Here is a 16311-nt window from a genome sequence, read left to right on the forward strand (position 1 = left end):
AATCACACTGAAGCCATAAATCAAAGGGAAGGTTTTCCAAGGTAGCAGAAAATAAAGAGGAAAACACAGCGGGGTTTGTTTGCCAATTTGTTTTTTTTATTAAAGGATAGATTAAAACGAACTCTATGGCCTCTGGGCTCAAAGCAGCAAAGCAAAATAACAGAATACAAACAGGACAAATTGGAAATGAGATTCATAAGTGCGGCGAGCTTTATGGTAAAAGGTTGTTAAACAGTTTCTTAAGCTGATGTGATGCCACTATAGAGGCAAATGTCAAATTCATATTAGTATCTGTTTAAATGAAGATTCTGCTCTCTTTATGGACATATTTAACCCTTTTATTGCCGTTCAACACTGAATCAATTTAATTTGGCTTTTTGACAAGAATTTATATAAAAAATTACCTTTATATCACGCTGAAAGCAGATTTCCACAAAATGATGTCAATTAATTAAAGTGCAAAAATGGAACAGAAGTGCTTTCTGAGTATTCACCTTCTGTGACTCAACTAAAATACCAAAAGTACAGCTAATTGGTACTGAAGGCACACAGTGATAGAAATAAAGATGATCTGACTGCAGTGAATGTGTCTCAGTAATTGTAGAATAAAGAAGTACACTTAGGAGAAAAAGCACATATTAAATCTAGACTAGAGTTCACCAGATAGCATGTTGAGACGCTGAAGTCAACTGGAGAAAGGTTCTTTGGACTGCTGAGACCAAAACTGAGCACCAAAATAAACACACAATCCCCACTGTGAAGCATGGTGTTGGCAGCATCATAATGTGGGGATGTTTCTCAGCAGCAGGTCCTGGAAAGCTTGTCAAGGTAGAGGATAATTTGAATGCAGCCAAGGCTTGAGAAATCCTGGAAGATGCAGTCGGCAAGATGCAACATTGCTTTGTAGAAATCTGTTTTCACTAATGTAAAAGAATGTTTTTGTTCAAGCGGTGACAAGGTTTCACAAGCAGATAGTAGTTTCTTTTGAGTGGTCAGAAGCTGTGGAATAGAAATCAGGCCAGAAATGTCCCAGTCTGAGAAACAACGAGAAGAAGTTAATAAGAATCCTGACAAAACTTCTACTAAATCCTGCTCGTATGTTTCCTTGCTTACAGACTAAGTGACTGAGGAGATGAAACAGAGTACAAACTGTAGACTGGAAGCAATCACCGATGTCCTCAGATACAAAATATCAGATTTAAAGATGTCCATAATTCAAATGCTCTCTGATTACAGGCACAGACAAGAAGGTAAAATCTCTCAATACTCTCCGTCTAATGGCAGCAAGTCACTGTGCAATTACTGGTCCAACTGTCAGGAGAAATAGTTGGTTTTCAGCATGTTGAAATCGTTGACTCTGTCCTTGTATTGTGATATCAGCTCCTTATGTGATGCAACCATTTGTGCTATAATCCTCAACATGTTCAGTTTGTATAAACCAGGTATTAGATTAATAAAAATGCTTTTTCATGGTGTGCATATTTTCTGCTCTAACAGCCGAACATCTGATAACTTTGTCCTGCTGAAGATTCTGTATCTAAAATGATGCATTTCATATTTGAGATAAACAACCCAACAGTCTGCACTGAAGTTGAGCTCTGACTGCTGATTTTCCACTTCACTGAATTAATCCAGTGATGCCCCCTGGTGGACGTTTGAGCCCCTGGGTTGTTTACTGTGCAGACGATTAGAAAACAGCAAAAAAAGACTAACAAGAAGAAAGAAAAAATTGTACTGTATAAGATAACACTCATGAATTAAAACCAGTGGAAAAAAGCAACTGTCTTTATTTACTGGTAAATGACTAGAGTTGGAACAAATCTAGCCAAGTTTAGCAAAATGTTTTTTGTAGACTATATCACAAAATCATGATTATTTCCTTTATATTTGTGAACTGTATTCAGTTCCTACTGTGAAGCATGGTGGTGGCAGCATCATCATGTGGGGATGTTCTCAGCAGTAGGCCCTGGAACTGTGGGAGACTGAGGTCAACTGAAAGAAGGTTATTTGGTGAGATTAGACCAAAACTGAGCTTGTTGACATCAGGCTAGATGCTGTGTTTTTAGACACCAAACATTGTGCATCATCACAAACATCACTACAGTGAAGCATGGTGGTGGAGCATTATTCTGTGAGGCACGGTGGTGGCAGCATCATGATGTTTCTCAGCAAGAAGTCCTGGAATGCTCGTAAAAGTAGAGGTTAAAATGAATGCATCAAAGTCTAGAGAAATCCTGGAGGACAATCTGATGCAGTCTGAAAAGAACTGATACTTGAAGATGTATTCTCCAACAAGAAAATAACCCAAAGCAAACAGTGAAAACCACACACAAATTGTGTTGTTGTCATTGGTATAGCATTAGAAAAGGAGGATATAGGAAAAGAAGAAGACAATGGGAAAGAGTTCAAAAAGAAGAAAGGACTGGTAGAAGATTAGAGTGGTATTTCTCAGACAGAGTAAACAACAGTGGTTTTGATGCAAATAAACTCTGACAATTCAAATTAGTTTTGATTGAAGCACATCAAATGCGTGACTCCAAGCATGAAACTGTGTAATGCAGCGATGAGATGAGAGAGAAGAAAACACGAGTCTCGGTTTTTCATCATGAGATATAACAAAGCTTCCCTCTATCTCTGATGTTTCTGACAGTTTGAATCAACAGGATCTTTCAGCCTCAGCAGCAGGGAAGCTGTCAAACGCTTTGATTTTCTGCCTTTGTCCCATCTGTTTGTGACGACGATTTTTAAAAAATGGAGCTAATTTGCTTTAATCCTTTAAGAAATCACACCGGGCTCGGATTGACGGCCTTTCATTACGGACTTTAACGGCTGGCTGCTGTCGAATAACAGGCTTCACGGAGCAGAACAATCCAATGAAAAAGTTTTCATTGTGTAGTCAGCGGTTCCTGATGCCTGCTATCTCTGCTGTCTTTCTGATAACCTTCAAGTGTCGGAGAAAACAACCTGCTGTCACCGCTCTGCTGGTGGCTGCAGTTTGAAGTTTGATTTATTGCTTTGTTTCTGCTAATGCCAGTCAGCAAAAAATCTGAAATCAGTGTCCGACATCTCCAGAAGGTGGCAGCACAGGCTAAAAACCAAACTGTGTGCATGTAGAGTTGTATTTCGTGGGTCAGTCAAATTATTTAGACTCAACTTCTTTTAAGGGCCAAAATAAAGTCCTCATGATGTAAATTATTGCATTTTTTTGGGTAGAGTACGTGTAGGTATAGGGCCCATTTATGATTTAGACGGACAGAATGAGAACTTTTTAGGAAAATTTTAAAAAGGAAATTTGTGGACAGTGAGAATACTTTTGCAGAGATCATTGATGGTGGTATGGTAGCTGTTTTTTTGTGTCTTTCCTTTACAAAATATGAAGTAGCTTCACTTTTAGATAATTTTTTTCTATAAAGTTAGGAGATTTTGCAAGATAAGTACATTTTTAAATAAATGAGATTTTTAGAAACTTAAGCTAACCAGCTTTAGCTTTCCTAGCTAGCTCCTCTGGCTCAATGTGAAATATATCTCTGCACCAAGTGGATGGATTGGCATGAAATCTGCTGCAGACATCCAGGTCACCAATGCAGAAAAATATACAGTGCTAATGAAAAGTTTTCACTCTGCCAGGAACTGAGTTACAAAGCACGAGGACTTGCAGGTGAATTCTAAAACAAGGTTTTTATTTCACTCAAAAATAGCAAAAAAAACCAACAACAAACAAACAAAAAACCCCCACAAAAACCAATACTAAATTTAGGTCCATGAAAGCAGTGTTTGCACTGATCAAACAAACTCCTAACAGAAAAGGGGAAACATAAAACACCAAAACTCAAACTAGCAACAAAAAGCACCAAACAGTACAATTGGTCTGCTTAGTGAAAACAATAATAATAAAGAAACCAAAAATATACCCTAATACCCAAAACAAGTCAAATGAATGAAATGATATTTAAGACAAATAATCCCAGTCCACCCCTTGAAGTGGTAGAACTTGGTATGGTCTGATTGGCAGCTGAGGTATAAAAGCCTGCTGCTTCCTTGGTGCCATTTTTTGTCCAAATCCAGCCAGATGACCACAGCAGCAGAAGACTGGATACTAAAGCAGCGGTAAAACAAAGATTTGAACAACTTAGAACAATGCCAAACATCCAAAGTTAACTAAATGTGTGCTACAAACAGATCTTAAGAGTTAACAGTCTTAAATAACAGTTCTAAGTAAGCGAGTGCATTGTTTGAAATGATAAATTATGTGTTATTTATGTGTTTTTGCATGTGCAATGAGTGTGAAGGGTTTCAACTTAAACTAAGATGTAAAGACTTCACCTCCTACAAGTCACAATTTAGTAGAAGCAACTTTGGCTTCAGTTTCAACATTGAGTCTATGTGGATAAGTCTCTACTAGCCTGAATGTCTGGATACTGTAATTTTACCCTAGTTTCCCTTGCAAAATTACTTAAACTCTGTCAGTTCACACAAGGATCATGAGTGAACAGAACTTTTCAAGTCCAGACACATATTCTCAATTGGATTGAGGTCTGGACTCTGACTCAGCCTCCAGAACTTTCACCTTGTTGTCTTTAAACCATTTCTGTGCAGCTTTGGCTTTTTGCTTCAGCTCATTGTCTTGATGGAAAACAAATCTTCTGCAAGTCTCAGTTCCTTTCAGGCTGCATCAGGTGCTCCTCCATTATTTATCTAGACTTTGCTGCATTAATTTTACCCTCTACCTTTACAAGCTTTCCAGAACCTGCTGCTGAGAAACGTCATGATACTATCACCACCATGCTTCACATCATCATCCTCAGGAGACTCTGAAGTCAACTGGAAGAAAGTTCTTAGGTCTGATCAGAGGAAATTCAATCTTTTGCAAATACTATAAATTGTTACAAACTCATTATCTCTACCGTGAAGCACGGTGGTAGCAGCATCATGATGTGGAGCATGCCACCACTGTGCTTCACATCATGATGCTTCCACCCCCATTCTTCATGTCATGATGCTGCCACCACCGTGCTCACTGATGACTTTGTAATGATTTACAGTATACGCAAAAGATTGCATTTCCTCTGATCAGACCAAAGAACCTTCTTCGAGTTCACTTCAGAGTCTCCACATGTCTTCTAACCTCTAGTCCAGATCTAGTTAGTTTTTTCCTACAGAGTCTTTTTCTTTTTCTGTGTGTGTGTGTGTGTGTGTGTGTGTGTGTGTGTGTGTGTGTGTGTGTGTTGAACCACTTCAAAATGAACAGCTTGGTAAAAAGACTCATACATAACACGGTGTTTAGACGTTAAATCACAGACGGGGGCATCTGGAGGGGCATTTATCTTTTCTACACAGGATGTGTGTGTGTGTCTGGGGGGGGCTGTCTTTATTTACTGGTAAATGACTATGGTTGTTACAAATTTATTAAAATCTTTTTGTAGAATATATCACAAAATTGTCATTATTACCTTGATTTTTGGTGGACTGTATACAGTTCCTACTCTGAAGCATGGTGGTGGCAGCATCATCATGTGGGGATATTCTCTGCAGTAGGCCCTGGAACTGTGGGAGACTCTGAAGTAAACTGAAAGAAGATTCTTTGGTCAAATTAAACCAAAACTGAGCTTTTTGTACTTCAGGCTAGATGCTATGTTTGTCAGACACCGAACACTGTACATCAGGGGTCACCAACTATATTTGCCAGAGGGCCAGAATTTTACCGGACAGTCACTTTGGGGGCCGGACCCTCAAACAAAAATTAAATAAAAATCGAATTTTGGCATAATATTATGATGTTTATTTTTTATATTTTTTCCATTTCATTACAAAACTGAAGGCATTTTTAGCCTTTATGAGTCAGTGCTCCTATCACCTGTACCACAGTCAACCGCTAGGAGTGATAGAGATATTTTGCCTCGTCTCAAGTCAACTTTATTCACAGAGCACTTGAAAAAGAAACACCGCAGAAGTGACAGGAAAAGGCCTCTTAACACGGGTAAAATGGCACTCTCTAAGGCCACGAAACGAAAAGTTGATGTGGAAAACAGATCCTTTAATAATGACTGGACTGACTGCTTTAATAGTGTGGACCACATGATATTTTCTCTTTGATCCTCACAATTTTGGAATCCAGTCGTAGGCCGGATTGGACGGTTCGGCGGGCCGGATTCGGCCCGCGGGCCGCCAGTTCATGATCACTGCTGTACATCATCAGTGAAGCATGGTGGTGGCAGCATCATGATGTGAAGCACGGTGGTGGCAGCATCTTCTGTTCTTTAGCCTTCAGGAGTACTGATTCACAGCGACTTTGTCGCTTTATAAGAATCTGCTTTTTTCTCAACATAAAAGAATCTTTTTTTAAAATTCTATTGACAAAAATCCAAATTAAATTGAGTAGAATATGATGTTGAAAACCAATAAAAGGGGAAAACTTCCAAGGTTGGTGAATATTTTTTTTTTATAGGCACTGCAGGAAGTGGTTCTGTCTAAGCTTAAAGTCAGAGGCCATAGACAGTACTATGACAACAAAAGTCCTCAGAAAAGTGCAAAAGAAAATGTGTGTGCATTGTTTGAGGGGAAATGGTCGTCTCTTCCTGCTTTGGGGCGACATATTGGTCAAACACTTCCCTGAGGAGAAAGCTTTCTCACGCTGTCGAGCATCGCAAATGTGACATGGATGCAGCACACACAAAAAATATACACTTTATAAACACACATGAATCAGAAGCACTGATGCATCACACATTCAGAGCAAGAGAACACACGCAGCTGGACAAATTAGGCATTTCATATTTTAATTTAAACACATAAATGCGTTAATCTCCGCTGTTTATCTTCCCGGGAGTCGCTGTGATGACTGCTGCTTCCTCCTCGGAGGTCAAAGGTGAAAGTTGAACATCTGTCTGCTTTTTTTTCCTACTGTATACGAGTACATGTGCATGTAGAAACAGAGGAAACAAGGGTGAGTGGGAGTGTTTGTGAAGCCCTGAGGGGGGATTAAAAGTCATGGAGCTGTGGCACGTTGTGAGGAGCTGTTTTGCTAATCTTGTGGGGACACAAAGTTATTTCCACCATCAGAATATGAAGACTGAAGCAGGTCCCCACAACACAGATCATTAAATATTAGTATAAAATGTAGTATAAGGGTTATGTTCATGGTTACAGTGCCTATAAAAGGGATTTACCCTCTCTTGGAAGTTGACCCTTTTTATTGCTTTTCAACATTAAATCAGTCAATTTATTTTGGCTTTTTGGACAAGAATGTACAAAACAAAACTCTTTCATGTCAAAGTTAAAACATATCAGAATGCAGTGAATGTGTCTCAAGTAACTGGACTGGAAAGACTCCTGCATCTAGAAGGTCCAGTGTCTGGTGAATATGTATTCCTGGATAGAACTACACCATGAAGACTAAAGAAAACTCAAAGAAACTCCACGAAAAGGTTGTGGAAAAGCATTGGTCGGGAGATGATACAAGAAAATGCCCGAGTTAGTAAATATCTCTTACATTCAAGTCAACTGAGTCACCAATTGAGTTTCAAACTTCAGCAGCTGAGATGTGAGAGACTGTTCAAAGAACAACTGTTGATTGTTCTTCACCAGTCAAGGCTTTAAGGGAGACAAAGACAGACTCTGTTGGACAAAGCCCATGTTAAATCCGGACTAGAGTTCACCAGAAGACATGTGGAGACTCTGAAGTCAACTGGAAGAAGGTTCTTTGGTCTGACGAAATCAAAATCACACCAGACATTTTGTTTACCTTCTCCATCCTGAAGCATGATGGTGACATCATCATGGTTTGGGGATGCTGGAAATGTTGCTTTTTGTTGATCAGACTGAGGCTATTGCAGTGTGAAGCATGGTGGTGGCAGCATCATGATGTGGAGCGTGGTTGTAGCAGCATCATAATGTTTCCCCGCAGCAGGTCCTAGAAGACTTGTCAAGTTAGAGGGTGAATGAATGCCACAAAGTCTAGAGAAATCCTAGACGACAGCCTGATGCAGTCTGAAGAGAACTGAGACTTGGAGAAGATTTGTTTTGCAGCAAACAGTCAAAGCTAAACAGAAATGGTTCAAAGACAGTAAATTGAATGTTTTGTTTTGACAGTCTTAACCTCTGTCCAGTTTGTGGTCTTCATATAACTTGACAGAACTTAAACAGTTTTGCAGAGAAGAATCAGGTAAAAATTGAGGTAAATTCTTGTCTCAAGCCAAATTAAATTGACCACCATTCAGTTTTGAAAAGCTATAAAAGGGAGAACTTCCAAGGGGTGTGAAAATTTTGTATATCCACTGTGAGTCTCCAGGAGTGTGTGAGTGAGTGTAAAGTCCTCTGAAGTGATGAAACATCACTGTGTGTGTGTGTTTTAGAGGACTGAGGTCAACTCTTCTCTGGACAGTGTCTTGGGAAACACTGCTGGATGGGAATCTCCTCACACTGTTCCTGGTCTGGTTGTAAACACACTGACTGAGGTCCACATTGACAAATCCTCCCACACACCGTCTCTTCCAGTCGTCACATGAATCCTCCACCTCCGACCTCCTCAGTTGTCCCCAGGCCGAGGCCCCTCAGCTGGGAGACCGAGTCAGTCCCAGGCTCCACATCCCACATTTGCTTCTTCATGGAGGCGCAATTACAGCAACTTTATGGAATTCTGAGCACATTTTTGAGATCATGAGAACCTTTCTTTTTATTATTTGTCAGGTAAACTGAAAAAACAGAGAAAATTTGGTAGCAAGGATGCCAGAAGAATATGTTAAAAATAGTACAATATTGGCATGATTAAAACTGTAAAAAAAAGAGAAAATAACAGCAAATATCTGTAAAAATAGTCACAAAAAACAATGTAAAAAAAATGTAGAAAATGCAAATAAATAAATAAATAAATGGTGAAATACTGTGACATCTGTCTATATATATATATATATATATAGTAGAAAAACATATTTAGATAGAATAAAAAGTAGTGTATTTTTATGGTCACACATTGTAAAAGAACAAATTACTTTATGTAACAATACTAATTTTTAATGTGTACATTATTGACAATGTTTTTGAATTAAAAAAAAAACTCAACATTTAAATTAATATTTTAAAAGATTATTTCCTATTTTTTGATCATTAATATAGTTTTTTTTAAAAATTATGTTAAATTATGCTTTTGCTGATTTAAATGCAATCAAACTTTGCAGTTTTACCATCAAATTATGTGAAAGAATAAATTACAAACGTGGACAAAATTGTTGGTACCCCTCAGTTAAAGAAGGAAAAACACACAATTCTCACTGAAATCACTTGAAACTCACAAAAGTAACAATAAATAAAAATTTATTGAAAATTAAATAATCAAAAACAGCCATTACTTTTGAATTGTTGATTAACATAATTATTAAATAAAACAAACTAATGAAACAGGCCTGGACAAAAATGATGGTACCTCTATAAAAGATTGAAAACTATTTGACCAGAGTGACATGATTAACTCAGGTGTGTCATTTAATTGACATCACAGGTGTTTCCAAACTCATAATCAGTCAGTCTGCCTATTTAAAGGGAGACAAGTAGTCACCCTGCTGTTTGGTGAAAAGGTGTGTACCACACTGAACATGGACAACAGAAAGCGAAGGAGAGAATTGTCCCAGGACATCCGAAAAAAAAATATAGACAAACATCTTAAAGGTAAAGGCAATAAGACCATCTCTAAATAGCTTGAAGTTCCTGTGACAACAGTGGCTCATATTATTCAGAAGTTCAAGACCCACGGGACAGTAGCCAACCTCCCTGGACGTGGCCGCAAGAGGAAAATTGATGACAAATTGAAGAGACGGATCGTTCGAATTGTATCCAAAGAGCCCAGAGCAACCTCCAAAGAAATTAAAGGTGAACTCCAAGGCCAAGGTACATCGGTGTCAGATCGCACCATTCGTCGTTGTTTGAGCCAAAGTGGACTTCATGGGAGACGACCAAGGAGGACACCACTGCTGAAAAAAAGTCATAAAAAGCGAGACTGGAATTTGCAAAAATGCATGTTGACAAGCCACAAAGCTTCTGGGACAATGTCCTTTGGACAGATGAGACCAAACTGGAGCTTTTTGGTAAGGCACATCAACTCTATGTTCATAGACTCAAAAACCAAGCATACGAAGAAAAGAACACTGTCCCTACGGTGAAACATGGAGGAGGCTCAGTAATGTTTTGGGGCTGCTTTGCTGCATCTGGCACAGGGTGTCTTGAAAGTGTGCAAGGTACGATGAAATCTGAAGACTATCAAGGCATTCTGGAGAGAAATGTGCTGCCTAGTGTCAGAAAGCTTGGTCTCAGTCGCAGGTCATGGGTCTTCCAACAGGACAACGATCCAAAACACACAGCCAAAAACACCCAAGAATGGCTGAGAGAAAAGCATTGGACTATTCTAAAGTGGCCTTCTATGAGCCCAGATCTGAATCCCATTGAACATATGTGGAAGGAGCTGAAACATGCCATTTGGAGAAGACACCCATCAAACCTGAGACAACTGGAGCTGTTTGCTCATGAGGAGTGGGCCAAAATACCTGTTGACAGCTGCAGAACGCTCATTGACAAATACAGAAATCGTTTAATTGCAGTGATTGCCTCAAAAGGTTGTGCAACAAAATATTAAGTTATGGGTACCATCATTTTTGTCCAGCCCTATTTCATTAGTTTGTTTTTTTTAAATAATTATGTTAATCAACAATTCAAAAGTGATGGCTGATTTTGATTACTTAATTTTCAATAAATTTTTATTTATTGTTACTTTTGTGAGTTTCAAGTGATTTCAGTGAGAATTGTGGGTTTTTCCTTCTTTAACTGAGGGGTACCAACAATTTTGTCCACGTGTGTATGTTTTGGAGAAATACTGAATCTTTATAAGAGTTATTGTCTAAAGTATTGTTTTTATGTGAATGTATTAGTTCTTTCCTGTAATTTAGCAAAAAAAAAAGAAAAGTCAGAGAAAATCTGTAAAAAAAAAAACTGTTAAAAATGATTTCCTATGCAGTTTTCTGATGTGTTTTTGTTTGTTTGTTTCTTTTTTAATTTTTATTTTCATAATTGTGACCTGTTTTTTAGAGTCAAAATATAAATTGCTTAATTATTTTTCTGTGATTTTAATGTAATGGAAACATAATAATAATAATAATGATGATAATAATGAATGTCAGGGGCAAATCTGTAAAATAACAAATTGTTTCAAGAAATTAGTATTAAAATTTGCTCAGTTTTTTCAAAAAATGTATATTTATTTTACAGGTCTGGCCTGTTTTGAAGGGTTAAAATATAAATTATTGCAGTTTTTCAGTGATTTTGGGGGAAAATCTGTAAAATAACAAATTGCTCAAAGAAATCATAGTTAAAATCTCTTCCGTTTTTTACACTTTGACCTAATGACCCCTTCAAAAATTCCGCGACTACTTACCAGTGCTGCAATAGCGCCCCCTGTCTGTTGAGTGCTGCAAGACTTCAGTAGAGCTCAGATAAATGTAGAAATATTCTTAATAAATGTGTTCAACGGTTCCAAACCTCATAATGTCTGCTTTAATTAAATAATAAAAACTACACATTTTTATTATTTTTAAATTTCTTTACCCTCATATTTCTAACCTGAGCAGCTGTTCTTATTTATTTCCCTGCAGCAGATCAGTTTCCTCGGCTAACCTTCTCTGGTTTGGATGTTGAGGTTTAAAAACAGCATCTCAGCTCTGCAGCGCTGATTCGGCTTTAGTTTGACCTAAATTTATTATCATCCACTATGAATAATTTCATGGCAGAAAGCCTTCCATCACATCGGAGTGTCTGCTTGCTTTGTGCACTGCTGGAACGCCATAACAGTGACCGTGATGAACAGTAGCTCCTGTCACCGCTCACGATCTTTATGATAGGACGGGAATAAAAGGGACACTCTGACCCGCAAACTCGCTTCCGAGGTCGGGTAAGTGTCTCGGCTTCCTATTTTACCCTTCTGTCTTGAACAGCCATCGTCAGTTTGCTGTAACACGACGTCTTAGGTTAAAAGAACGTTCTCTCAAGTCACCAGACTCCATTTAAAAATCAGGCGATTTGAAATAAATCTGCTTCTCAGTAAGAAAACGAGCCCCTTTCAAGTAATCTTATACAACAAATTACTAAATAGGGAACTAATCTTAAATTCGGCTTCCATCTAATCCACAAACAGTCATGTTTCAGCAGGATATGGGCTTGACTCAGATTGCTTTCTCTTCGCCGCTCGCGGTGGAGGGCGCTTGAGAGAATCAGGCGGGACAGTTCAAAAAGTTAACAGATTTGTAAAGATAAAACTTCTTAATCGTTGTTAATCCATGCCGAATATTATATCGAGTCAATTTTGTTCAGAAAACATGAAAATTTGCGTGTAATACCCTTTTATATTTGTCTACACGCGCAAAAATGTAAAATTCTATGATTTGTGAATGGAGTTTTGTTGATCACATGAGAGGGGGCGACTGGATCACATTGTAGGATACGTAAAAGACACCAGATTGGTTTGTCACTGCTCCAGCAATTCCGTTTCATTTATTTGTTTATTTATTTTTTGCAGACTTGCATTTTGCTGTTTTGTCTGAATCCTGCAGCTTCACATGAATAACTGAAGCTCCAGTGGAAAGCTGGGGGTTGTGCTTCAAGGTCTCCTCTCAGATGCCTTTCAATGCCAGTGAAAACAAATGCGAGCTGAAAGCATGTGAATCCTTCAGTCTTTTGGATTCAAGGAGGTTTTAGTTTACGGGCGACTGTGTATGCATGCACCCAAAAGGAATTAGATTAGAGATTTAACACGAAAAATCATCATAATTATGCAAAAATAACATATTTGCAGCAGGATGAAGCACAAAAGATTATTTCACAACCTACTTTTCACTAAATGATACATGTTTATATTTTATTTTAAAACCAAAAGAAACAAAACACTTGATTTTCCATGTATAATATATAAACAATTAAGACGTACACACAAGTAAGTTCCCAGTTTCTGTGCTGCAGAGGTTTAAATAAAGTTCTCAGACATGTAAATGGTAATTATTTGTGTGACAAAGAGGATTGTTTTACAAAAGTGAAACTACTTGAGCTGCAGGTTTGTAAATACAGCAGACATGCCAGAAGACTAGAATAAACCTCATCTCAGCGCTGCTCTGCTGCAAGTTTGGAAATCTGATAGGAGGCAGCGCTGGGTCAAGTTCGCTGGAGTTACCGCAGTTATACCGGAAGTTGGAACATCAAAATAAAGCTGTTCAGCTGGGAATGTGCTCAACATACTGCAGAAAGAAAAATGTGACGTAAAAGTAGTATATATATTTACCTGCATAACAGACATGAACAGCTGCACAATAGTGTATATAGCTCTCTGTTTATACTGTCAGTGATCCATAATACTTTCTTGAAGAAGCAAAAATAGCCAAGATTTTTTTCTACTGAAGCACTCAGGAGTTTTTTTAAACGAGAAATATGACACGCTGTGCGATAAATAATGTAAATGTACATAATATGCATAGCTAAAAACAGCCAAGTGAAATGTAAAAATACAAAATGGTTAATGTAGGTGGCTTTCCTGATAATCAGGGGCCTCGAAGCCCTCAGGTTCCTTGTAGGGTGAAGAATTAAAATTATTTTAACTAATTAATCTATCTGATAGTTAAAGGGCTTGTAGCAATAATGCTAGTAATAAACATTTAAACAACAAGAATAATCATCAGAATCTTTGTTTATATTGCGCTTTTCTGCATTTTACAGTGTTATAAAGTGGGTCATAAATAGTTTAAAAACAATAAAAAGGATAAAGTTAACAATAAAGCAGATGAGAAAAGCAAACTTAATCTAAAATGCAAAAACAATTCCAATAAAATTATGTTTCAGAATTGCATTTGAAATTTTGGTGATATTTAACTGAAAATATGTGTTTAAATATTTGTTAATAAAAAAATTTAGGTCATATCAAGGCTACATGGTGAAGACTGGCAATTTAAACCTAATTTAACGTCAAACTAACAAAGGTAAATGGTAAATGGTCTGTATTTATATAGCGCTTTACTATACCTGCAAGGTACCCAAAGCGCTTTACATGATACATCACATTCACCCATTCACACACACATTCACACACTGATGGCGGAAGCTGCCATGCAAGGCGCTAACCACGACCCCATCAGGAGCAATTAGGGGTTAGGTGTCTTGCTCAGGGACACCTCGAGCACGACGGGGCGAGGATCGAACCGGCAACCCTTCGGTTGCAAGACGGCCACTCTACCCACTGAGCCATGCCGCTCATAAACTGCAATTTTTTCAGAGCAAATTCTAAGTGTTTTACATATTATTTAGTTCCCATCCCTAGTGATTTATGAAGGTTATTCTTTTAATGTGTATTATTTTGTATTAAGGTTCATTTTAGAGTCCTTTACGTTGAAAGACGGTACCGGAAGCGTTGTATGTAGTTTGGGTAACTTAACACCGCGGCTAGTCGGGCAGCAGTAAACGGAGCAGCTGAAGCTCCAGTGGGGCTAAAAATAATCAACTTTTCACTCTAATACTGTCCTCATTTTAATTCTACTCCTCTCTTTCCTTTCTTCTGCCTGTTTTCTGTCTTTTTTTGGACAACCCAGACATCCGGAATGAAACGCTGTCACTGAGGATTTTTACTTTTCTCCGAGGTGAGACTCGTTTACTTTTTAATTTTTAGGTATTTTCATTAAGAAAGCTTAAATTTTGACGTCTCTGTTCAACTTTCTGGTGTTTAAAGTTGGTTTTTAATTATTTACCAGCTATATGAGGTGGTTGGTGTTTTAATATAATGTGAAGGTAATCTCTGTTTGCTAGCTCTGTTTACATTTTCAACATTAGCTCACAGTCCAAGCCAACTAATGGACCCATTTCTGCTTCTGTTTATGCTAATAGTTCAACTTTTGTTCATTATACACCTTGTTATGTGAGTTAAAGCACAAATAATATGTCAAAAATATATGTTATTTTAAATATCACACCATTTAGACGTGAAACTAGCAGTTTTAGTGGTTTATAAAAATTTTAATGTTTAAAAAGACAGTGTAGAAACCATCTGAAACCACTTCATAACTGAATATATTTCTCTGCAATGTGTTAGTTTATATTTTCAGTCAGTTATTATGTCAAAAAGAGTGATAATTTCCCTACAATGAGGCACTAAAATACAAGATGAATGGGTTTTTCATAACAAACATGAATGTCACAGTGTCATGGTCACCATATTTGTTTTAAAAATGAAAATACAAACATCATATTTGTGAGTTAAAATGATTGAATTTGACTTTTATAGACAATGATCCAAAATTTTCAACCAGTAAACAGCATCAAAACACCAAGATGAACTATAATCTCAGTAAATTATAGTAGTTTACATCATGTGAAATAAAACAGCAAAACAATAGTTTAGGATTAGCGTAACCATTGAAATCTCAAACTATTGATTCATCGATTAGTTCCAGCTTTGCAGCGGTGTTAGAGTGCTGGGGAGTGCTGCATGAAGAAAGTGATGCTGTGTGCATTGATTTTATTTCTTAGACAACAAGTATCTTACCAGGACATCAACATTTTAATTCCAGTTAAATGATACACTTGCATGAAGTCCTGACCATGCGATTGGTTGCCTGAAGGGAAGCAACAGTGGTAACACCAGTGTTTTTCTAAACATTTTACAGATTTTACACGTGAAGCACAAAAAAGACTCTAAATTAGAAGCTTGCTAAATGCTCTTTCTTGAGCACATACACTTTGTCTTCATTTGGAACTATTTCAACAAAATTCTCGAGCTCTGGGGGAAAAAAAACCCGGGCAGACTGGCGCGGACCAGTGAGGCGGCAATTTCGGCAAATTGTAGTGAGGCGGTGGCCTATACCAGCGAGGCGGCCCGCCTCGTCGGTCATATAGGAGGGGAAACACTGAGATTTGGGTTTTTTGGTAGCTTTGATGAGGATTCATTCCTGGTTATGTCTTCATGTGTTTACTTGATCTCAATGTCATTAATTAATCGTATTAAAGTAGATATTTTATAGAAATTCCTTCATGATGTCCCCCACCCCCTTATGCCCTCCCTCACCCAACCAATCAAGGCAGATGGCCACATTCCCTGAGTCTGGTTTTGTCAGAGGTTTTTTTCGTTCCTTCCCACCCTCGCTTATAGGGAATCATTGTTGGATTTTCTCTATTTGTAGCTTGCAAGGTCCACACTGTACTATGGTAAGAGCTTTGAGATGACATATGTTGTGAATCTACACTAGTTTGGGTTCATCCGGGCAATTTTATGTTTTCCATGAAAACTCACACTTTTATTCA

General features: G+C 37.8%; 1 protein-coding gene across 3 annotated transcripts in view; it reads left to right on the top strand.

Moving 5' to 3' along the window:
• The first annotated feature begins 11646 nt into the window (after nt 1-11646).
• abcc9 (ATP-binding cassette, sub-family C (CFTR/MRP), member 9) overlaps nt 11647-16311 on the top strand; it is an 84604-nt gene continuing 79939 nt past the window's right edge. For 2 of the 3 annotated variants that reach the window (XR_007945551.1, XM_022219026.2), the window contains exons 1-2: nt 11648-11929; nt 14607-14654. The gene's annotated coding sequence lies outside the window, so the exon portion shown is untranslated. Of the gene's footprint in view, nt 11930-14606; nt 14655-16311 lie in introns of all 3 variants that reach the window. The other variant, XR_007945549.1, reaches the window with a different exon arrangement.

Source organism: Acanthochromis polyacanthus, chromosome 1 (assembly GCF_021347895.1).
Source record: "Acanthochromis polyacanthus isolate Apoly-LR-REF ecotype Palm Island chromosome 1, KAUST_Apoly_ChrSc, whole genome shotgun sequence".
In the NCBI taxonomy this organism is placed as follows: Eukaryota; Metazoa; Chordata; class Actinopteri; family Pomacentridae; genus Acanthochromis; species Acanthochromis polyacanthus.